Below are 22,946 nucleotides of genomic sequence, written 5' to 3'. Positions count from 1 at the left end.
ACATTGTCTGCCAGAAAGCGTGTTTGTTTTTTCAGTAATTTGGCCATGTGCTTCATAAGGAGGATTCTGGAGAAAAATTCTCATGTTTTCCTATACATAACTTGTGGACACTGCCAATATATCTCATCAGAGGCATTTCCAGCTATCTGTCACAGATCATTTGAAAATATATAATTGCTATATTACAGTTTGTTGCATAACAAGTAAAGCTGAGACAAAGCTAGGAGAGTTATGATTTTGATTTTCACCAATCTTAAAGGCCATCTCAGAAAATTGTGAATACGATTTCAACAGTGTTTTCAAGCATACATACCTCTGTTCTGCTCATGTTGTATTCATTTAAACCTGCGTGTTGCCAGAACTCTCCAGTTGTGTGGAACAAACTTTGTTAAATGCTGAGGTTGCAGCCTGATCAACCCACCACTTTGCAAGTCATAATAGGGGAATATCACAAATGATAACTTGATTATTGCTAAAAAAAGAGACATGCTGTCAAAGCTTTTTGTCTTGCACTCATCAGGACAGATTTGCAAGAATAGCAAATCTCAAAAGGTACAACAATTTAAAATGCATGAGAAGAGGGGCTGATTGGTGGGTAAGTGGACTCTGATTGGTAGAGGCATTGCCATGGAAAAGTCACCAGGGAACAGTTAACTGCCAAGCTTTTGTCTGAATTCAAGCCAGGCAGTTCGATTTTGGTTATAATCTGATTGCCACAATCAGGAATTTAGTAAATGTCTGGAGTTAGCAGCCTCCTGTCCTGTAATAGCAAGGTTATCAGCTGCATGCTTACCTTAATGGCTGAGTTGGGAGCTGCTTATTTTCCTGCCCTTATAGAAAAACGGTACAGTTATATTCAGAATGTAGCATATCATCATTCGCTGGCCTTGTCACATACACATTGACTTAGCTTCACTGTACCTGTGAAAACACAATTCTGCTGGTTGCTATGTGCTACCAGTCGAAAACAGTTATTTGTTGGACAGCCAAGCACTCGGGTTTCAGAAGTGTCGTACAAAAATTTGTCACGGCGAAGCACGTTGTGCTAAAGCATGAGTTGAAACCATGCTGCATAATATTTAGGCTGATGTACCTTAAAAGAAGTTCATCTTACCTTGTGTTGCTTCTCCTTGTCACACTGCTGGATGTTTATCATGAATTAATGGTAAAGATTAGATTCCTTCAATGGCCAATTCCTGACAGGAAGAGAGGATAAATAATTACTTCTTGCTACAATAAATGAGTGTTCATTTCCTTTTACAAACAAGAAAATCAATATTAGGTTATAATGGTTTCAGAACAGAGTTGGGAACATGAGAAAGTGTGGAACAAGAAAAGGCGATTTATCCTATCAAGCTCAGTTCTTCCAACGAACATGTACAATTTGCCCTTTTATGAACTTTTATTGTGCTCTAGATAGCACTTGCTCCCAAATCTGAGCTCAAGAAATGCAATGCCCACATATTCCAACCCTGTGGAGTACTGGAGCTGCAGCCTTATATCTACCATGTGTGAATGTTTAAATTGAAGATGTACACATGAGGAGACATTTTCTGGAAATGGCATTTGGCTATTCCCAGAAGGATCTTAAATGACTCATGGACAACAGGCCTCAAAATCAATTTGTCCTAAATTTGATTTAGTACGTTGCATACTTGCATTAAAATAAGTATAATTTGGAACATGGATAATCAAAGTGAGCAGCTCATTGACATATCGAGTAAGGAACCTTAATAGTTCATATAAACTTGTATCTTTGTGCCCTGCATTTTATTTCTGAAAGCTGTTGACTTTTATGGGCAGAATTTTACAGTCCCCACACTGGCGGGTTTGCAGGTGGGGGAGGGGTGGGAGTCTGTAAAATTCCCCACACCCTCCTGTCACCTTCCCACACCCACCCAACCTATCCGCAATTTTACATAGGTCATGCAAGGCCATTGGCAGCCTGCCCAACCTCTTCCCCAACTGAGGCAATTATTAGACACTTAAGGACCATTTCCCATGGCCTCAATTTTGAGGCAGGTAGGAGAAGCTCAGGGACAAAGCCTGGCTGGTTTACCCTGCTCGGTCCTTCAGCGGGAAGGGGGTGGAGCCTACATCAGGAACTCCCTCTCCACATCGGGTGTTCTCCCCCCCTCCCTCCTCCCCCAAAATCTGTACTCTATGGGCAACCCCACTCCCCCACTCCCCCAATCCCCACTCCCCGCTCCGGCCTCTCCATCAAGACTCCCAACCCCCCCCGTCTCTCCTACCCGCTCCGGTCTCTCCTTCCCTCCTTGGGACGCCCTGACCTTACGTAGTCCTGGACTCTAGGATTTAGAATTTAGGGATAGCTTGTAGTCCCAGTCCTGGCTACTGCATCACAATCGGATTTGCTGGTGTCTCTCTGAGATGGGATCTACGCCCGAGTTAGGGTTGCGTTCCCCACGGACTCTTTGGATGGTGGGGAGGGAATAAAACCTTTCCATCCGCAAAGTCCTGCCCTATGTACATACAATATCCTTAAAAGTGGAGGTTACTAATTGGATCAGTAGTCTTAAATGTTGAGGCTAATCATCAATTTCCAAAGGTAACCTGAAAGCTTCTAGACATTTTATGAACAAGACAATACTTCAGCAAAGTACTGTCTGGATAAATGTAGTGTTTACACAAAGGAATAAGCAGCAGAATTAGCTAACTATGAATTATAAGAGGAGACACTATATATCCATTGTGAACAATGGAATATACAACTAAACAATAGATTCATCTCCTGGATTTTATGACCAACAATAATAAGGATTGTATACATCCAGAGTTTGCTGCAGATTCAAGAGCTCTATTTTTAGATTTAAATCCATTTTTCCCCTTTTCCTATTCAGTTACAGCCACAAATGATTTCACCTGTAATGAAAAAGCATAAAGTGATATTTGCTTCTGTCAGCTATACTGTTATCTGAGTAGCATTAAAATAAATTTTGGGTGCAAATTCTGAATTTGCACCATTTGAGACACAGACATAATAAGTTATTTACGTCTCGATTTCTTGAGTTTCGTGTGTTAACTTTCAGGATAAGGGCTGATTGTTTAGGACTGAGATGGGAAGGAAATTTCTTCACTCAAAGCGTTGTGAATGTTTGGAACCCTCTATTCCAGAGGGTTGTTGATGCTCCATGGCTGAATACATGGAAGGCTGGGATAGACAGAATTTTGACCCCTCGGGGAATCGAGGGATATGGGGATTGGGTGGGAAAATGGGGTTGAAGCCCAAGATCAACCATGGTCATATTGAATGGTGGAGCAGCTGTGATGGGCGGTATGGTCTCCTGCAACTATTTCTCTTGTTCTTGCGTCCCAAAGTGCTTTTCAGCCAACAAAGTACACACGTGTGGACATTATAGTAACGTGGTGAAGTACAATGCAGGTGCAGATATTTTTTTACGAATAAGCACAAGAGCATTTGAAATAAACAGAAGTTACATTTTCTGTTACTTCAAATTATGCAGACTGGTTTTATTTTATAACTGAGATGAATGTAGCCTAGCACGCATTCTTCTTCATGTCTCTTTAATCAACTTAGTCACTTGTCTTATCATCTCTAAGACGCACTTCAGCTTTTATCATGTGTCGAAGGGCTCATGAGCTTTCTTCCTTTCTCGAACTCGTAGTTTTGCTTAATATTCGAGGTATAACTTGTAAGAGCAATGATATGTACGCTAGGCAGTGTGATTAAGGATTACATTTTTGACTGATATAATCCTGCTCTTAAGGGTTTTTGCATGCAGTTAAAATCAAAAACCACCACTTGAACATGCCATTCGGAGTCTAGTTTTGGAAAAATCGTTAGACGATTGGACAGCACTCTTTCTGAAATATCACTCAGCATCTCAAGAGATTCTGCTTAATGTGTTCTGGATGAGCAGGGTGTCCGTATACACAAATCTTTAAGGGTGGCAGGCCAGGTGATAAGGTGGTTCAAAAATCATGAAGGTTTACCTGGTTTTATAAATAAGGGAATAGAATATAAAAGCAATAAGATCATGGTGGAACTGCACAAATCACTGGTTAGGCCTCAGTTGGATTTTTGTGGGTCATTCTAGGCAACACACTTCAGGGAAGATGTAAAGGCTTTGGAAAGGACTCATCATCACAGAACTGTTCCGGTGTAGAAAGAGGCCATTTGGCCCATCGTGCCTGCACTGGCTCTTTGAGCATTTTAACTTAGTGCCAATCTCCTGCCTTTTCCCCGTTACCCTGCACATTGTTTCTATTTAGATAACCATCCAATGCCCTCTTGAATGCCTCAATTGAACCCGCCTCCACCACACTTCCAGGCAGTGCATTCCAAACTGTAACTACTCGCTGTGTGAAAAAGTTTTTTCTCACTTCTTATTTTCTTCTTTTGCAAAACACTTTAAAACTCTGCCCTCTGGTTCTCGATCCATTTACGAGCAGCAACAGTTTCTCACTATCTACTCTGTCCAGACCTCTCGTGATTTTGAAAACTTCTATCAAGTCTCCACTTAGCCTCCTCCTCTCCTAGGAAAACAGTCCTAATTTCTCCAATCTTTCCTCATAACTGAAGTGTCTCATCCCTGGAAACATACTTGTAAACCTTTTCTGCACTCTCTCCAATGCGCTCACATCCTTCCCATAGTGTGGCACCCAGAACTGTACACAATACTCCAGCTGAAGTCTAACCAATTTCTTATATAGGTTCATCATAGCCTCCCTGCTCTTGTACTCTGTGCTCCTATTAATGACGCCTAGAATACTGCATGCTTTAGAAACAGCTCCCTCTACCTGTCCTGCCATCTTCAATGACTTATGTACATATACCCAGGTCTCTCTGCTCCTGCATGCCCTTTAGAATAGTACCCTTTATTTTATACTGTCTCTCCATGATCTTTGTACCAAAGTGTATCACTTCACACATCTCCACATTGAACTTCATCTGCCACCTATCTGCCCACTCCACCAATGTGTCAATGTCCTTTTGAAGTTCTACATTGTCCTCCTGATAGTTTACAATTCTCCCAAGTTTTGTGTCAAGGGTCCCAACACTGACCCTTGGCGAACTCCACGACAAACCTTCTTTCAGCTTGAAAAATACCCATTAACTATTACTCTCTGTTTCCTATCCCTCAGCCAATTTTGTGTCCACGTTGCGATTGTCCCTTTAATTCCATGACCTATAACTTTCCTTACAGGTCTGATGTATGGCACTGTATCGAATGCCTTTTGGAAGTCTATATACACCACATCAATGGCCTTGCCCTCATCAACCATCACTGCTACCTTTTCAAAAAACCCCAGCAGATTAGTTACACACAATTTTCCTTTAACAAATCCATGCTGACTCTTCCGAATCAAATCACATTTTTCCTTGTGACTATTAATTCTATCCTGAATAATTGTTTCTAGAAGTTTCCCCACCACCGAAGTTAAACTGACTGGTCTGTAATTGCAGGGCAGATCTTTACACCCTTTTTTGAACAAGGGCATAATGTTTGCCATTCTCCAGTCCTCTGGCACCTCCCCCAAATCCAGGGAACATTGAAAGCTTATTGTCAGTGCTTCTGCAATTTTCACTCTCACTTCCTTCAATATTCTTGGATGCATTTCATCCGGTCCCGATGCCTTATCAACTTTAAGTACCGACAGCTTATCCAATACCTGCTCCTTATCAATTTTAAACCCTCCTCGTGACTGAGTTTCCTCCTCTGTCACCATGGCCTAGGCAGCATCTGCCTTGTAGATAAAGACAGATGCAAAGTATTCACTTAACACCTCAGCCACGCCTCTTGCCTCTATGTGTAAATCCACTTTTTGGTCCCTAATCGGCCCTACTGCTCCTTTTACCACCGTTTTACTATTGATATGCTTATAGAATACTTTGGGATTTCCTTTTATGTTAGCCGCCAGTCTTTTTTCATAATCCCTCTTTGCTTCTCATATTTGATGTTTCATATCCCTTCTGAATCTTCTGTATTCAGCTTGGTTCTCAATTGTGTTTGTTACCTGACACTTGTAAGCGCACTTTTTCTTCTTTAACAATTTGTATCTCCTTTGTCATCCAGGGAGCTCTGGATTTGTTTGTCCTACCCTTCCCTTTTGAGGGAACATACCTTGACTGTGTCCAAATAGCCCATTGCTCAGCTACTGTTTTTCCCACCAACCATTGGTTCCAGTCTATCCAGCCCAGCTCCGCTTTTGCCCTATGGAAGTCCACTCTCCGCAGTTGATTATTCTTACCCTGGATTGACCAATGTCATTTTCCACCATCATCCTAAACCTTATGATACAATGGTCACTGTTCTCTAAATGTTCCCCCCACTGTCACTTGATGGACTTGGTCCACCTCAGAATCAGGTCTAGCAGTGCTTCCTTCCTTGTTGGACTGGACACATCTGCTGTAGGAAATTCTCCTGAACACAATCTAGGAACACTTGTCCCTCACTGCCCCTTACACCACCATTACCCCAGTCTTTTTCGGGTAATTAAAGTCCCCCATTATAACTACCCTATGATGTCTGCACCTTTCTGTAATTTCCTTGCAGATTTGTTCCTCTATATCCTTCCCACTAGCTGGCGGGTCTATGCATTACACCGAGCAATGTAATTGCACCCTTCTTATTCCTTAGCTCTAGCCAAATCAATTCTGTCTTTGAATCCTCTGACACATCCTCTTTCTCCAGTACTGCAATACTCTCCTTAACCAAAAATACCACCCCTCCTTTTTTCCCTTTCCTATCTTGTCTGAACACCTTGTAACCAGGAATATTTAGCACCTAGATCTGTCCTTCCTTAAGCCAGCTCTCCGCTATTGCCGCAACATCATAATCCCACATGACAATCTGTGCCTGTAACTCCCCAATTTTATTAACTATACTCCGTGCATTCACTTACATACAGTGTAACTAACCCTGAGTTAGACTTCATTACTTGTTCCCTCACTCTGACTCCATCTATTAACTTACTAATCTCTATTTTAGTGCTATCTGCCTCTCCCAGCATTATGTGCACCCTGGTTTTAGTTTCTAATATTCTCTCCTGGTTCCCACACTCCTGCTGAATTAGCTTAAACCCTCCCCAACAGCATTAGCGAAAAGCCTCGCAATGGACTCGGCACCAACTCTGTTCAGATGCAACCTGTCCGTCTTGTACAGGTGCCATTTTCCCCAGAGCCAGTCCAGGATCCCAGGAATCTAAAGCCCTCCCTCCTGCACCATCTTTCCAGCCACGCATTCATCTGCCTTATCTTCCTATTTCTGTACTAGCTGGCACCTGGCCCTGGGCGTAAACTGGAGATTACTCACTTAGAGGTCCTGCTTACTACCTAGCTCCTTAAATTCCAATTGCAGGACCACATCCCTCTTCCTACCTATGTCGTTAGTACCAATGTGGACCACCACCTCTGGCTGTTCACCCTCCCCCACAAGAATGTCCTGCAGCCATTCTGTGACATCCTTGACCCTAGCACCAGGGAGGCAACAAACCATCCTGGAGTCACAGTGACAGCTGCAGAAACCCCTGTCTGCTCCCCTAACTAAAGAATCCCCTATCAGTACTGCCCTTCCGCTCTTCTTTCTCCTCTCCTATGCAGCTGGACCACCCCCTGGTACCGTGGGCTTGGCTCTTGTTGCACTCCTCCAAGGATCCATCGTCCTCACCGATACCCAGGATGGAAACTGGTTAATGAGCAGGACCTCTGGGGGCTCCTGCACTACCTGCCTGTTTCTCTTGGACTGCCTGGTGGTCACCCATTCCCTATCTGCCTGTTTACCCCAGACCTGCGGTGTGACCATCTCTCTGAACGATGCACCTCAGTGACTCCAGCTGCTGCTCTCGCTCTGAAACGTGGAGCTCAGCTTCGTGCAGCTGGTGACACTTGCTGCACAAGGGCTCATCTGGGTCATGAGAAGTGTCCACGACTTCCCACACGTCACAGGATGGGCATTCCACTTGGCTGAGCTGTCCTGCCATGCTTAAACCTTAAACTTTTAAATCAATTTACTTTAACTTTAGTTACTTTTACATACTTTAACCTTACTCTTTTACAATTAACCTTAAACTGTAGATGAGTAGAAAGTAGAAATTCTCACCCTCACTCACAAATCAGCTCCCTCATCTGCGCCTATAATTCTTACTTTCCCTGTGCTTGTTTAGAAATTTGCATTTTCCAAAATTATTGGGGTTGAAACACAGTCCCCAACAGCAGCTGCTCGAGAGCCAAACAGCTCCTGACTTTCCTGTGATGTCACTTACACTTTTATCAAATCCACCGAGCAGTCAGGAAAGGTGCTCCCAAGCAGATCTGACTCCTCTCGCCCCTTGGAAAGTAAGACTGCCTCTCCACTGGCGCTGCTTTCAATCTCCCGATTGTGCCTCTCCACTGGCGCTGCTTTCAATCTCCCGATTGTGCCTCTCCACTGGCGCTGCTTTCAATCTCCCGATTGTACCTCTCCACTGGCGCTGCTTTCAATCTCCCGATTGTGCCTCTCCACTGGCGCTGCTTTCAATCTCCCGATTGTGCCTCTCCACTGGCGCTGCTTTCAATCTCCCGATTGTGCCTCTCCACTGGCGCTGCTTTCAATCTCCCGATTGTGCCTCTCCACTGGCACTGCTTTCAATCTCCCGATTGTGCCTCTCCACTGGCGCTGCTTTCAATCTCCCGATTGTGCCTCTCCACTGGCGCTGTTTTCAATCTCCCGATTGTGCCTCTCCAATGGCGCTGCTTTCAATCTCCCGATTGTGCCTCTCCAATGGCGCTGCTTTCAATCTCCCGATTGTGCCTCTCCACTGGCGCTGTTTTCAATCTCCCGATTGTGCCTCTCCAATGGCGCTGCTTTCAATCTCCCGATTGTGCCTCTCCAATGGCGCTGCTTTCAATCTCCCGATTGTGCCTCTCCACTGGCGCTGTTTTCAATCTCCCGATTGTGCCTCTCCAATGGCGCTGCTTTCAATCTCCCGATTGTGCCTCTCCAATGGCGCTGCTTTCAATCTCCCGATTGTGCCTCTCCACTGGCGCTGCTTTCAATCTCCCGATTGTGCCTCTCCACTGGCGCTGCTTTCAATCTCCCGATTGTGCCTCTCCACTGGCGCTGCTTTCAATCTCCCGATTGTGCCTCTCCACTGGCGCTGCTTTCAATCTCCCGATTGTGCCTCTCCACTGGCGCTGCTTTCAATCTCCCGATTGTGCCTCTCCACTGGCGCTGCTTTCAATCTCCCGATTGTGCCTCTCCACTGGCGCTGCTTTCAATCTCCCGATTGTGCCTCTCCACTGGCGCTGCTTTCAATCTCCCGATTGTGCCTCTCCACTGGCGCTGCTTTCAATCTCCCGATTGTGCCTCTCCACTGGCGCTGCTTTCAATCTCCCGATTGTGCCTCTCCACTGGCGCTGCTTTCAATCTCCCGATTGTGCCTCTCCACTGGCGCTGTTTTCAATCTCCCGATTGTACCTCTCCTCTCACGTTGTTTCCAATCTCCCCTCAAAGGAGCTTTAGCAGGATGTTACCAGAGATGAGGCACTTCAGCTGTGTAGAGAGGTTGGAGAGGTTAGGACTGTTCACTTTGGAACAGAGAAGTTTAAAAGGTGACCTAATAAATTTCTTGATGAAAAATGAATCCCTCTGGCAAATGGGTCAATAACTTAGATGCTATCGGTTTAAAATCGTTGGCAAAAGAGCTAGAGGGGAGGTGAGAATTTTTTTCACTGGGATGTCGAGATCTGGAATGTTTTAACTGCAAAGCTGGTGGAAGCTGACTCCATAAATAATTTAAAAAGTGAGTTGGACGGGTATTTGACAAACAGGAACTTACAGGCTTATGAACCAGAAGCAGTGACGTGGGACTAAACACAACCGCTTTTTGAAAGAGCCAGCCCAAACACAGTGGGATGTACGGCTGCCCTTCTGTGCTGTAAGTTTCTGTGATTCTATGATTGACAAAGTAGCTGGTGTGTATTTTAGGATCAAAAGAGTCAATGCTGAGTCCTGGTTTATAATGTTCAAGTTGTGAATTTACACCCTTGGGGAAAAAGAAAGCAGATGGGGCAAAGGCGAAATGTTAAGGCAGTTCTAAGGATTCGTTTAATAGCTGAAGCTGAAATGGTTGGATATTTTGATACTATAAACGTCAAAGACATTGGTAGTATTCTGGAGTTTGCTGATTAAGATTAAAGGTTTCAATTTTTTGGTTTAGAATGGTAATAAGAGTTTTTTTATCAATCATAATTTAAGTGACAATACCAAGCATACACTTCGCAATCACTCATCCATACTCCAGCTCTCTTATTGATTTATAATAAATTAATTAATACAGTCCTAATTAATGCAGGTGTCGTGGATCTACCAAACATAAAGATTTTAACTTCATCCATGTGCACCCTGTGGAACTGTGCTGTTATAAGAAACAGTGCCTGTTTTTTCCCTCTCCACAGATGCTGTCAGACCTGCTGAGTTTTTCCAGCCATTTTTGTTTTTGCCTGTTTTAATGCTTGCTTTGTCATGATGCAAAATCAGGACAAAACCTCAAGGGTAGCTTGGCGTTAGGGTCAGAAGGCTGCATCAAAAGTGAGCAGAACGTGACCCGCCTTCAGGTGGACTGTATGTCTGCTCTTTCTTTTCAAAAAGATTAAAAATGAACACCTCAGCAGTATTTGGAAACTTCGTGACAAGCTCTGCACAGGGGTTTAAGGACACAACGTGGAGTGCTCCAGTTGTTTCTGGACAAAAGAGTTGTGTGACCCAGCAGCATGACACAAATCTGCTGATCCTGTGGCACTTTAGAGATGCCGGCTTGAAAATGGTATTCATAATACAACTGATCCCTTATACTGGGGCGAGAAGAGAAAGAGAAAACAGAGCTAGCTAGCTAGCCTGACCAGGCTTAGTTGCTTCATTGACACAGCTCTGCTTCAGAGTGCTCGCTGCAGTTCAGGCAACTCTTGAAAAATGCATTTCAGATCCAAGCATGGTATTATAATCCTTACTGAATTCTAATTGTAGAGGATCCCTAACCCAAACTGAAATGTAGCTCACTTAATGCATTGTTTTGAAACTCTGCATTCTAAACATAACCAATTCATTGCTAAGTATCACCTAGAAACAGCATCACAGAAATCTAATTACTGGTGCGTTAAACATGTTTTTGTTTCAGCTAAATTAATGACCACATGGGTTGTGACACACAAACTTGCAGATTGGTTGATTTTATTTGTTTGTAGGTGTTCTGATCCAAGCAGAAAATTTCCTAGCAAAAGCATTATCCATGGCTCATCTCCATACGCAGATGTATCCTGAATTAAAACACAATACAGCCGTTTTTTCTGTATAATTGACGCTGTCGGGTCTCCCAACAAAGCAGCAATGTTATAATTATCCTGAGCTAGAATTTGCCTTTGCACTTTTACTAACTAAACTAAAGTCACAGCATGCTATTTTCAAATTGCACTGTTGCTGTGTATTCCTGCCTCTTCTTTATCCCCTTGCACTAATAACTAGCACGGTGGATGATGCCTGACAGTTCATGCTGAGCAACAGGTACGAGACACCTTCCAAAACAAGGCTGTGTTAAATGTTTATTTTATCAGGGAAAGCTAATGAAATGCATATTATTCCCTGTCTTCAGAGAAACAACTTCAAGGCCTGGCTTATTCTTTTTTTTAAGAGAAAAGAACTTGGCTGCAAGAATGCAATACTACAATATAACTCTTCAAATCATATTTCCATGAAGAAATGGTCAAGAAATCCTGAAAAATAACTAAAATTGATGTGAAATCATAAAATTACAGCAGTTAAGTGGCAAACACATGGACATTTGGGACGCTCTATGTTATTGGCAATGACAGGTTGAATTTAAAAATAAATAAATGTAACCCACCAAATAAATGTTTGTGGAAAGACAAATAGTCATTTTTGTTTCGGTCGATAAATTTCCATGTTTCATCTTTCATTTTTGTTTATAAGCATCTACAAAATATCTCACTGAAGTAGTATTGGACGTTACTATGGAGTTGTGGGAAACTATTGCCTATTAAGATGAACTCTCTGAACTTGTCTAACTTAGTGACTGATTCAGTCTTGCAGACTAAAGGGCACTTGTCTATCTCAAGGTCATCTTGGATTTTGGAGATTTACTGTAATTGGAATAAGTTTACAAACAATTAAACTTGTATTTAACAGTGCCAGATCAATGGAAGGGCAAGAGAAGAATTTATATATGGAACAAACTTTCTGCTCTTTGACTTGAAGTGGAGCAGCAGTTAGCTATTGTATGAGAGGGACCAAAGAACCAGTTTCTGAGTTTGTTTGGTGTGTAATGGTTCGCTTTAGATTGAACTAATGATGCATTTTAACATAAAAGGTTAATTCTTATGTGAACAGTTTTCCCTCTGGCATTCATACTTCAACAGCTATTCAAGATGATTTCAATGTTTTGGGAGAGATTAAGCAGACAGATCGTGCTCTGAAGAAGGGTCATACGGATTTGGAGCATTAACTCTGCTGCTCTCTCCACAGAGGCTGCTAGACCTGCTGAGTTTTTCCAGCATTCTGTTTTTGTTTCAGCTTTCCAGCATCTGCGTTATTTTGCTTTGATCTTTGAATATATAGATATTCAAGATATGATTGGATCCTCATTCTTCAGGAAAGAACAGCACCAACTTGATTTGACTGACTAAACTGCGCATAATGTCCAGCTACTTGACTTGTAGCTTTTATTGTGTTATAGTAGAGCCGTAGATGAGTGACAGGGAACCTAACCAAATGTAACATAAATATTCATTCCTCCCATAGTATGTTAACGTTAATTTCACCTCCGCTCAAACTCCTTGATTGGTTCTATTAAGATTAAAAGTTTGCATCCATAAAGATGTTCATTTATTTGCTGCACTGTCCTCCATGGACTTGCACTGAAATACCTTGGACAGAATCATCCTAGATTTGCATGAATTGTGGTTGGCCTCTCACGTCGCATCATCTCAAACCCGCCGCGTTAATAATGCATTCTTGGGAAACTCGCCAGTTTGATGGTGGGTGCAACAGGCGATGATGATGTGTGACACCCTCTGTGGACTGTATTGCAGGTCTCCACCAGACCGGTCCAGGCACCGGAACCTCATTTTCAGCATCCCGATTGTTTGTTCCACCAGGTTGCGAGTTGCAGCATGAGCCTCGTTGTACCTTCGCTCTGCTGCAGTCTGAGGCTGCCGCATGGGTGTCATCAGCCACGTCCTCTACGGGTAGCCCTTGTCCCCGAGGAGCCAATCCTGCAGCCTCTGTGGACCCTGGAAGACATCAGGGATCTGTGACTGACTGAGAATGTAGGAGTGCGCAGACCTGCAGGGTGCATTTATGGTGGTCACACACCAGCTGCACATTCAGCGAATGGAATCCCTCATGGGTGACATAACTGACCCCCTGTTGCGACAGCGATCCGAGTACCATGTGAATGCAGTCAATGGTACCCTGCACTTGTGAGAAACTCAAAATCTCAGCAGATCCAATCGCTCTTGCATCCTGGCTCTCTTGGTCCTGGGTAAAATGCACAAAGTTGTATGTCCTCGCAGTGATGGCATCCCTGATCTCATGGATGCTTTTATAGGTGGAGGCTTGTGATATCTCACAGAGATCACAGGAGCCACTGGCATAAAAACTCAGCGCCATGGTCACTTTCCTGGCCCCTGGCAGTGGATGCCCTCCATGTCCCCGTGGTGCCAAATTTTGCATTAGCTGGCTGACGTGACCAATCAGTTCATTAGACATGTGCAGTCTTTGTCGACACTGGTTCTCTGTCATCTGCAGTAATGAAAGGCGGCCTCCATAGACCCTGGGTCTAGCGAGGTGCCGAGCAGTGACAGCTCGTTGTGGTTCTTCGACAGCAGGAGCTTCCGCCGCCCCTTCTTCCTGAGAGTGCTGCTCCTCCCCCTGCACAGCCAGGCACCTCTGTCGCTCTCCTCTCCACCGTCTGCGCTCTCTGTAAGCCATAAGGTATACAGCTAGGTCACCAGGCTCCATGCTGCTGATGTTGTTCTCCTGCAGGATGTAAGAGAGGGATGCATGGGTTAGCTTAGGTGTACTAAGAACCTGGCTTGGTTAAGTCTAAAGGCCCCTTAACACATCCTGGAGAGTGCTGGACACCACTTCAGTGGCCAGAGATTAGTGCACTCCATGGCTGCTCCAGCTTCCTCTGCCCCACTCCACCTGACCGATTGGCAGCAGCTTTGCCCATTGGACTGCAAGCTGCGCTCTCAGCTCAGGCGCAGGCATTCTCCTAACCCACACTGCAAGGCTGCACTGTTAGCTTGAACCAAGGGCAGACTGGTTCAAACTGGGATGATGACATTGCAAGGGGCTGTGAGCGTCTCCACCAGTATCTGCTCCATGACCACCTTTAGCAAGGAGATTGTACAACATGCCCAGTCATCCAACTGCTCTGCAGTCCACTAAAACGCTCATTAGTTTGCAGTCTGTGCACAAGGGATGAAAAGCTCTGGGAGCACTTGGTGGCATTTTCATGCCTCTGCGTTGCTTGAGTGCCCAGATAAGCTAGAGGCCGATTCCACACATGGCTGCGTCTGAACTGTCTTGGCTGCAGGGGGGAATGATCACTTTATTCAAGGTTTCCCTAATGCATGGCCACTTCCCCCCCCCCCTCTGAATTACAGTCACGTAATGTAATCAGTAATCACACCCGTATGGTACTCTTGCACCATCTTAATTAATATGCTTATTGTGCTAAATTTTGAGCACCAACATGCGTTGCTTTCAAATTCTCAATCTCAAGTGCTATTTCCCATTCAGCTCGTCGGTTTTTTGTGGAATGTTTTGGGGATGGGGAAAAGTTTCCTTTTAACGTGAAAATAAAGTTTATGATTTCGCCACCCCAGCACACAGGAAACCATTAACCATTGTTATCAATCAAGAAACTATCTTTTTACTTGGCATCCTTATTCCCATTGTGAACAGGAAGTATTCTAGCTGGTGGGCTGGGCTACTCGCCTGATTACAACTGCTCAATTTGAACTATTACTGTCCTGATGGCTTAACACTGAGCTGAATGGCCCAGATAATTCCATGTTTGATCCCCATTGCGTGCAGGGTTAGCTGCTCTTAGCCAGGGAACTATTACCTATTAGTTTCTTACAAGGGATATTATCAGGTGCCTTCTTCAATTACAATGGCTAACATGAGCAAACAAAAGACAAAATTTGTTACCTGGTGAACAACTTGTTGTGAGCGACCTGTTTTTTCACAAAACTCATATTATTCTTGGATTTATTGTCCTTATTCTTTCTAGATGCTTTTGGCTTGCTTAGTTTAGAACAGAAGCCAATATTTTATCTATTGTACCAGTCAAGACCCATAATCCTCAGATGCACATTTTTTTTTCTTTTAAATATTGGAATCACGAATTAACCATGTACCAGTCTTTATCCGATTGTTCAATACGTTTTGCCAAATTTGTGCAAAAACTGCTCTGCATCTGCCCCTATTTCTTCAGTGCATCCTTTATGGACAAACATTATCTAGAAAGTATTAGTCCTTGATGATAAAATTATAATCTGAATTCTTAGCAGCAAGTTAACAACCTGGGTGACTTAAATCGCTGATTACAAGTACACAGGTTCAAAGGCTGTAAAATAGCAAAGTTATTGAAGGAGAAAAGGATAGAGAATAATGCAATACAATGAAAGGATCACATGGGATTAGTTTTCCCTCAATTAATTCTCATCCACCTTGTGCAAATTGCTGTGGTAATATTTACCTTTCAAAGAAGATCACTTTGTGGTTCATTCATTCACAAAGACTGTATTCATCTTGTCAGTGTGTTTGCAACAGATTTAGACATTGGTAATATAGGGAGGCGGGAGGGGGGGGTGGGGAGAAGAAGCTCACTGGACTAGCAAATATTGCACTATAAAAGGACACTGCACCTGGCCTCAACACCACTTAAGAGAGAAAGGGGGGGGGGGGGAAAAAGCCAGGGTTGCCGATTTAACTGATCTAATCACTGGAAAATAGATACATGTTAATATTGGGTGAGGACTGGACTGGGCTCAGCGGTGATGCCACCATGGTTGAATAATTGATGCAATGACCAGGCTTTCAAATTAGGAATGGCTGACTTATGAGGTACTTGAGGGCAACCATTGGAGACACATTACAGCGTAAATCAGCATGTGGTAAAAGTAAGGGAGAAAATGGGGAGGGAGGACGAGGCAGAAGTTTATGCCTTGGTTCACAAAGAGGCAGACAAAAGCTTTCTTTCAGAATTTGCAAGCAGAATCTGAGTTTGATGATCAGCCTCGGATTTTTCTTTACCCTTCCTCCACCCCCCACCCCACCCCCACTACATTACCAATGTCTTTACGCTTCAAGATTACTGACTGAAAGATTTATGTGGGTTTTTGCTCAGAATGTTTTATTCCTCATTTACACGCAGAAGTTGAAGAAAATTATGGCCAGGCGTTCCGTTCTCTCTCTCTTGCGTCTCTACTTTGCTGACGTAGGTCCTTCTGCTTCTGCGATGGTCAGTCTCCGGAGTCTCGCTGCTCCACGCCCGAAATCCTTCCAGTCTTATACTGAATCTTGTCTTTTCAAGCTGTGCTGTCTCTCTCCCGTTGGTTTAGGCCTGCTTGCCTGATCTGTGGCATCTTCTCATTGGCTCTGTTCCAAGACTCGCAGTCATCCGAATGCCAGGCACCTGGGAAGCCCCTGCTGCTGCCAGTCGTGGATCACTCAGTGCAATGTACTCACCAGATTGAGATTCTGAGGCTATTCTAAAGCTAGGTCCCATTGAGGTGTGTGTCTCTGTGCTGGTGGAGGCTGTGGGTGAACGCTGTGACAGGTCTTCAGGGAGGTTTTCAGTGGATTCCTCTTCTGAAGTTCCTTCAGGACTTGATTGGAGACCCTGGGTCATGGACTCTGTCGGCTGTTTCCCAGATGTGCCTGTGAAAACAAGGAGAGATAATTAGTGCGCGGCAGTGGCCTGTGAAACAGGACACGTCACTCACAGCATGGTTGTCTGATGGATGTTACACTGCTGGATCCTCACTTGGTAGAGCAGCACCGACCTCACTGTCAGCACAGGACCGGTCCCGGTCATCGCCGGCCAGCTAGGTGGCTCTGTTTTCAAAGTCCGTGAGGACCTCGATTTCGGGCATTCTGCCACCCGTCTGTGACCTCTCCCTCTTGTTGTGTGCCAGCTTGTCCTGCATAAATAGAGATGGAGAGAGTGTAAGCAGGATGCCTGCCAGGCCAGATGATAAGTATGCCTGGCCTGTGTGGGTGGTGAGTGGTCCCATGGACAAGATGAGGATAATGAAAGTGTATGTGAGAGAGTGACTGGTGCTGTCCCTTGAGCTGGAGTGAGTGAGATCCCTGTGGGTATGTGATGGGTTTGTGAGTGTGTGAGTTGAGAGCGATGAGAAGAGTGACTTACCCTGGCGGAACGGAGGAGATCATTCATCCTCTTGTGGCCCAGGGAGGCTGTCCTCTTTTGCAGGGCGTTGACGCTGACCACCACCTCCCAAGCCGGATTGGTGATGTTGCTGTCCACACTTTGGCCAGTGTGGAGGGTACAGGACATCACAGCGGGCTTCCACTGCATCTAAAAGGTGCTTGAGGGACGCATCAGGGCCATGTCTTCCATGTAGCAGTCGTGGGCTGGAAGCACTGAGAGTTGTTCTAGCAGCTGCACTTTAAATATGGCGCCCGGCGTGATGAAGCAGTGACATGATGGTGTGAATGGCGAATGAGAGCCTGCCCGTCATGGAAACGGTCTGTTTTCCCAGAATGCATAATTATTGCGGCAGGTTTGAGATGATATGGCGTGAAAAGCTGCCATTGCAGACAGCGAGTAAAACGTTTGACCTGCCTGCTACCACACTTAGTGAAAATCTGGGACAATTCCGTCCATCGTGTTATGTTCCCAGCTGATGTTACTTCTGGACAATTCAGATCTTCCTCCCCCTGGAGTCCTTCCGCTCTCCTCACTGCTTCCTCCCCCCAGAATCCTAGCTCCCCTTGTACAACTTCCCCTCTCTGGACTCCTTTTCCCCCCTCCAAACTCCTCCCTTGCATCTTCCTCCCCACTTACACCTACCTCCCCAGTTCTCCCCTGTTACACCCACCTCCCCCAAAAGTCCCTCCCCCCTCTGCCAAACCACACACCCCCCCCCCCTCCCCCCCCCCAGACACCTTCGATCCCCCACCCACCGGCACATCCCCCTTTCCCAAGCACACCTCGACCTCCCTCTCCACCCCCTCCACCATCATCCGTTGTGAACAGACATTCAACAGTGACTTTTCACCTTCCGTGAGTTGCTTCGTAGCAGAGAGCCATGTCTGAGAGAATCCACCCAGCATGCCATGGACATTCCTCCAGGGTCCTGTTGCTGTCGGGCCCCGGCGTCTTCTGCTGCTCGGATGTCCGCGATGTGAGCAAGGCCCTGGCAATAAACCCCGGCTTCTGCACGTCACACTTGTCAAGGCATGTTCTGCACCAGCGTGTAATCACGACGATGCGGATGGACAGTCCAGCAGCAGGGGATGATTCCAGCGGGCTCGGCTTATAATAGTGTGTATATGTATTACAACGAGGTTCCCGACACCCAATGCCAGGGAACGCGGCTCACCATTGAAGGGCAGAGCGGAAGGTTGCAAACTGGTTTCCTGACATTGTGAAACCGATTTTTGGCCTTCTAGCCATATTGTCCGCTGATGCCACCGAACACGCCCAACGCCAATCTGCTTTCTCCTATTTAATGTAAATTTAAAATCACCCATGATAATTGCCGTCCCATTATCACAAGCATCCAATATTTCTTCTTATATACGTTGTCCTACATTGCGGTTACTGTTAGGCGGACTGTAGGCCACTCACTAGTGACATTTTTCCCCTACTATTCCTCATCTCCATCCTAACATATTCTATACCCTGATCTCCTGAACCAAGGGCATCTCTAACTATTGAACCAATGCCCTCTTTGATTAACAGTGCTACCCCTCCACCTTTACCTAGCTTCCTATTCTTCTTGAATGTCACGTACCCCTCAATATTCAGGACTCAATCCTTGTCGTCTTGCAGCCACATCTCCGTAATTGCTATCAGATCATATTTATTTACTTCAATGTGCGCTGTCAATTCATTTACTTTGTTGTGAATGCTACATGCATTCAGATAGAGAGCGTTCAGTTTTGTCTTTTTGTTACGTTTGTAACATCCAGTCTTAATGTTGATGTATTCTTAGGTTTTTTTTCTCTTTGTACCTTCCTGCCATTCTCTGACCCTCATTTCTCATATTACTATTTTGCTCTCCTGTCTTGACTCTACCCCTTGATTTGCTACCTCTACCCAAGCTTGATTTCTCACCCTTCTTGTCTAGCTTGAAGCCCTCTCTACTTCCCTAGTTATGCAATTTGCGAGAACACTCATCCCAGCATGGTTCAGGTATAGACCGTCCCAATGGGTACAACCCAACTTTCCCCAGTATTGATGCCAGTGCCCCACAAACTGGAACCCATTTTCGCACACCAGCTCGGAATAATGACTTGGATGAAGGGACAGGCTGTATTGTTGGCAAATTTGCATTTGGTACAAAGATAGGTAGGAGAGTAACCTGTGATGAGGAAGCAAAGAATCTGAAAAGAGCTGTCAGTAGTTTAAGTGAGTAGGCAAAATGGAGTATAATGTGGGAAAATGTGAAGTTGTCTACTTTGGCAGGAAGAATAGATAAGCAGAATATTATTTAAACTGAGATCTGCAGAATTCTGTGGTACAGAGGGATCTGGTTGTCCTGGTACATGAATCGCAAGTTATATAATGTCCCGCTGTTTGTGGGGATTATGTTCCCACAAAACCTTGCAAGCAGCGAAATTGTAAAGGAAGAACAGGCTTTTGAATGTAATGTCTCCAAATTTGCAGATGACACAAAGCTGGGTGGGAGGGTGAGCTGTGAGGAGCATGCAGAGATGCTTCAGTGTGATTTGGACAAGCTGAATGAGTGGGCAAATGCATGGCAGGTGCAGTATAATGTGGATAAATGTGAGGTTATTCACTTTGGTGGCAAAAGCAAGAAGGCAGATTATTATCTGAATGGCTATAAATTGAGAGAGGGGAATATGCAATGAGACCTGGGTGTCCTTGTACACCAGTCACTGAAGGTAAGCATGCAGGTGCAGCAGGCGGTAAAGAAGGCAAATGGTATGTTGGCCTTCATAGCCAGAGGATTCGAGTACAGGAACAGGGATGTCTTGCTGCAATTGTACAGGGCCTTGGTGAGACCACACCTGGAATATTGTGTGTAGTTTTGATCTCTTTATCTGAGGAAGGATGTACTTACTATACAGGGAGTGCAGTGAATGTTTACCCGATTGATTCCTGGGATGGCGGGTCTGACATATGAGGAGAGATTGAGTCTTTTAGGATTATATTCGCTGGAGTTTAGAAGAATGAGGGGGGATCTCATAGAAACCTATAAAATTCTAATAGGACTAGACAGGGTAGATGCAGGAAGGATGTTCCCGATGATGGGGGAGTCCAGAACCAGGGGTCACAGTCTGAGGATACGGGGTAGACCATTTAGGACTGAGATGAGAAGTTTCTTCACCCAGAGAGTGGTGAGCCTGTGGAATTCGCTACCACAGAAAGTAGTTGAGGCCAAAACATTGTATGTTTTCAAGAAGGAGTTAGATAGAGCTCTTGGGGTGAAAGGGATCAAAGGGTATGGGGAGAAAGCAGGAGCTATTGAGTTGGATGATCAGCCATGATCATAATGAATGGGGGAGCAGGCTCGAAGGGCCGAATGGCTTACCCCTGCTCCTAGTTTCTATGTTTCTATGAATGGGACTCAATTAGATAGGTTCCAGTCATACAAGGGCAGCATTGATGTTAGGATTGAAGCTGTTAGACCTGCCATATATACTCCACATTTTTGCTTTTTGTTTCCGATTTCCAGCAGTTTTATTTACAACTCATTTCAAAATCACCGTCAGCGACAAAGCAAAAAACCCAAGGTCAACAAGAGATAAAATATATACTGGAAAATTCCCCTCTGATTTCCCCCTCAAGTTGCTGATACCAGCCAAAGAGGTGACATCAACCAAAGATTACAAAGGTTCATAAAGACACTTATTCTGTATGATGTGATTTCAGTCCTTAGCAATAACTTGTCTGGTTCCCTCTGAAAATATTCCGAGTCAGCACCCACCACACCGGCCTGTGTTATGTTCCAGAGCATCACTACTCCCTGAGAAAAGACGTATCACTGAGCGTCCAGCTTCTTCCCCCTCTCTCATAGTTTAAACTCACGTTCTCCCGAATCCATTAACCTGGAATAAGCTATAAAAATTACATGGTGAGACAAATCTGATTTGCGCATTTGCGAAAGGCTATTGCAAAATATAAGATCTTTTGGATAATTCAGACTTCAAACATGGATAAATGAACATCGCTCAGGCGCTGGGCGATGCGGTGTACAAAGTACAAAGCGCGGGTAAGTGAAAACGTGAACAAGAAAGTTGTGAAGGGTGGGACTTTGCTGCTGTGTGCGTCTACAAGCATGTGATTGGGAAGGTAAATGGAACGTTGGCCTTTATTGCAACAAGGAATGGAGTGTAAAAGTAGGGAAGTCTTGCTACAGCTGATTGCACCTGGAGTACTGTGCACAGTTTTAGCCTCCTTACTTAAGGAGGGATATACTTGCATTGGTAGCAGCTCAGAGAAGGTTCACTAGGCTGATTCTTGGGATGAAGGGGTTGTCCTGTGAGGAAAGGTTGAGCAGGTTGGGACTATACTCATTGGAGTTTGGAAGAATGAGAGGTAGTTTTATTGCAAAATATAAATTTCTGAGGAGGCGAGACAGGATAGATGCTGGGAGCAAAAATAAAAATACCTAGAAAAACTCAGCAGGTCTGACAGCATCTGCAGAGAGGAACACAGATGCTGCCAGACCTGCTGAGTTTTTCCAGGTATTTTTATTTTTGTTTTTGCTTTGGATTTCCAGCATCTGCAGTTTTTTTGCTTTTATCATAGACGCTGGGAGGATGTTTCCTCTCCTGGGAGAATCTAGAACTAGGGGGCACAGTTTGAATATAAGGGATCTCCCATTTAAATTGGTGATGAGAAATGTCTTCTCTGAGGGCGGTTAGAGTTTGGAATTCCCTTCCACGGAGAGCAGTAGAGGCTGGGCTATTGAATATATTCGAGGCTGAGTTAGACGGGATTTTGATCAGCAAGGAAAGCAAGGATTAAAGGGACATGGAGGAAAGTAGAATTAAGGCCACAATCAGATCAGCCATGATCCTCTTGAAGGGCAGAGGAGGTTCAATGAGCCACATGGCCTATCCCTGCTCCTATTCCTCATGATCTTATAAACGTTTTGCTCCTAATTGCGATCCAACTACACTTAACATGTATCCAACACTTGCCACTCACTTGTAGCGAGAATTCTAATTTGAGAAATGAAGATGCTGATGTTTATCTGACTTACGATTAATTGATGAAAAACCGCTGAGTCAAATTTGCATCAATCAAAGGCTTTTATTACAATACCAGGTTTTTAAGAGTGCACGCTTCCATACTTTCAGAAAAGTAGTTTAATTAATACAATATTGTAATCCAATTAATGGTAATGATTGTTTTAGAAATTTGTAGAGATTAATTTAAGCACATTAGAGAAAAATGCTTTTGTCACCGAAGTTCTTTTAACTCTGTGACATGATATCAGCTGCCTTTTCACAATAGATTATTATTATTTTATGATACAATATTACCGACAAACAGTAGTTTCCAATCACATGGAGTGAATCACAATTGTTATCATTCCCATCTTTAATTTGTTCAAGTGCCCATCCTGTCATGATTGAATTCTAACCAAATATATCCCGTTTCGATTCAAGGATTGTGACTCAAAGGCCAGTTTCAGAAATTAAAATTAATTACTATTCCTTAATACAGTAGAC

At 44.4% G+C, this 22,946-nt stretch overlaps 1 protein-coding gene across 8 annotated transcripts in view; it reads left to right on the top strand.

The window, feature by feature from the left end:
* dtnba (dystrobrevin, beta a) overlaps positions 1 to 22,946 on the top strand; it is a 464,573-nt gene that overhangs the window by 287,673 nt on the left and 153,954 nt on the right. The window lies entirely within an intron of this gene.

This window comes from Carcharodon carcharias, chromosome 5 (assembly GCF_017639515.1).
Source record: "Carcharodon carcharias isolate sCarCar2 chromosome 5, sCarCar2.pri, whole genome shotgun sequence".
Classification (NCBI taxonomy): Eukaryota; Metazoa; Chordata; class Chondrichthyes; order Lamniformes; family Lamnidae; genus Carcharodon; species Carcharodon carcharias.
The sequence above is the reverse complement of the archived record's forward strand: the minus strand, read 5'-3'. Positions and strand labels throughout refer to the sequence as shown.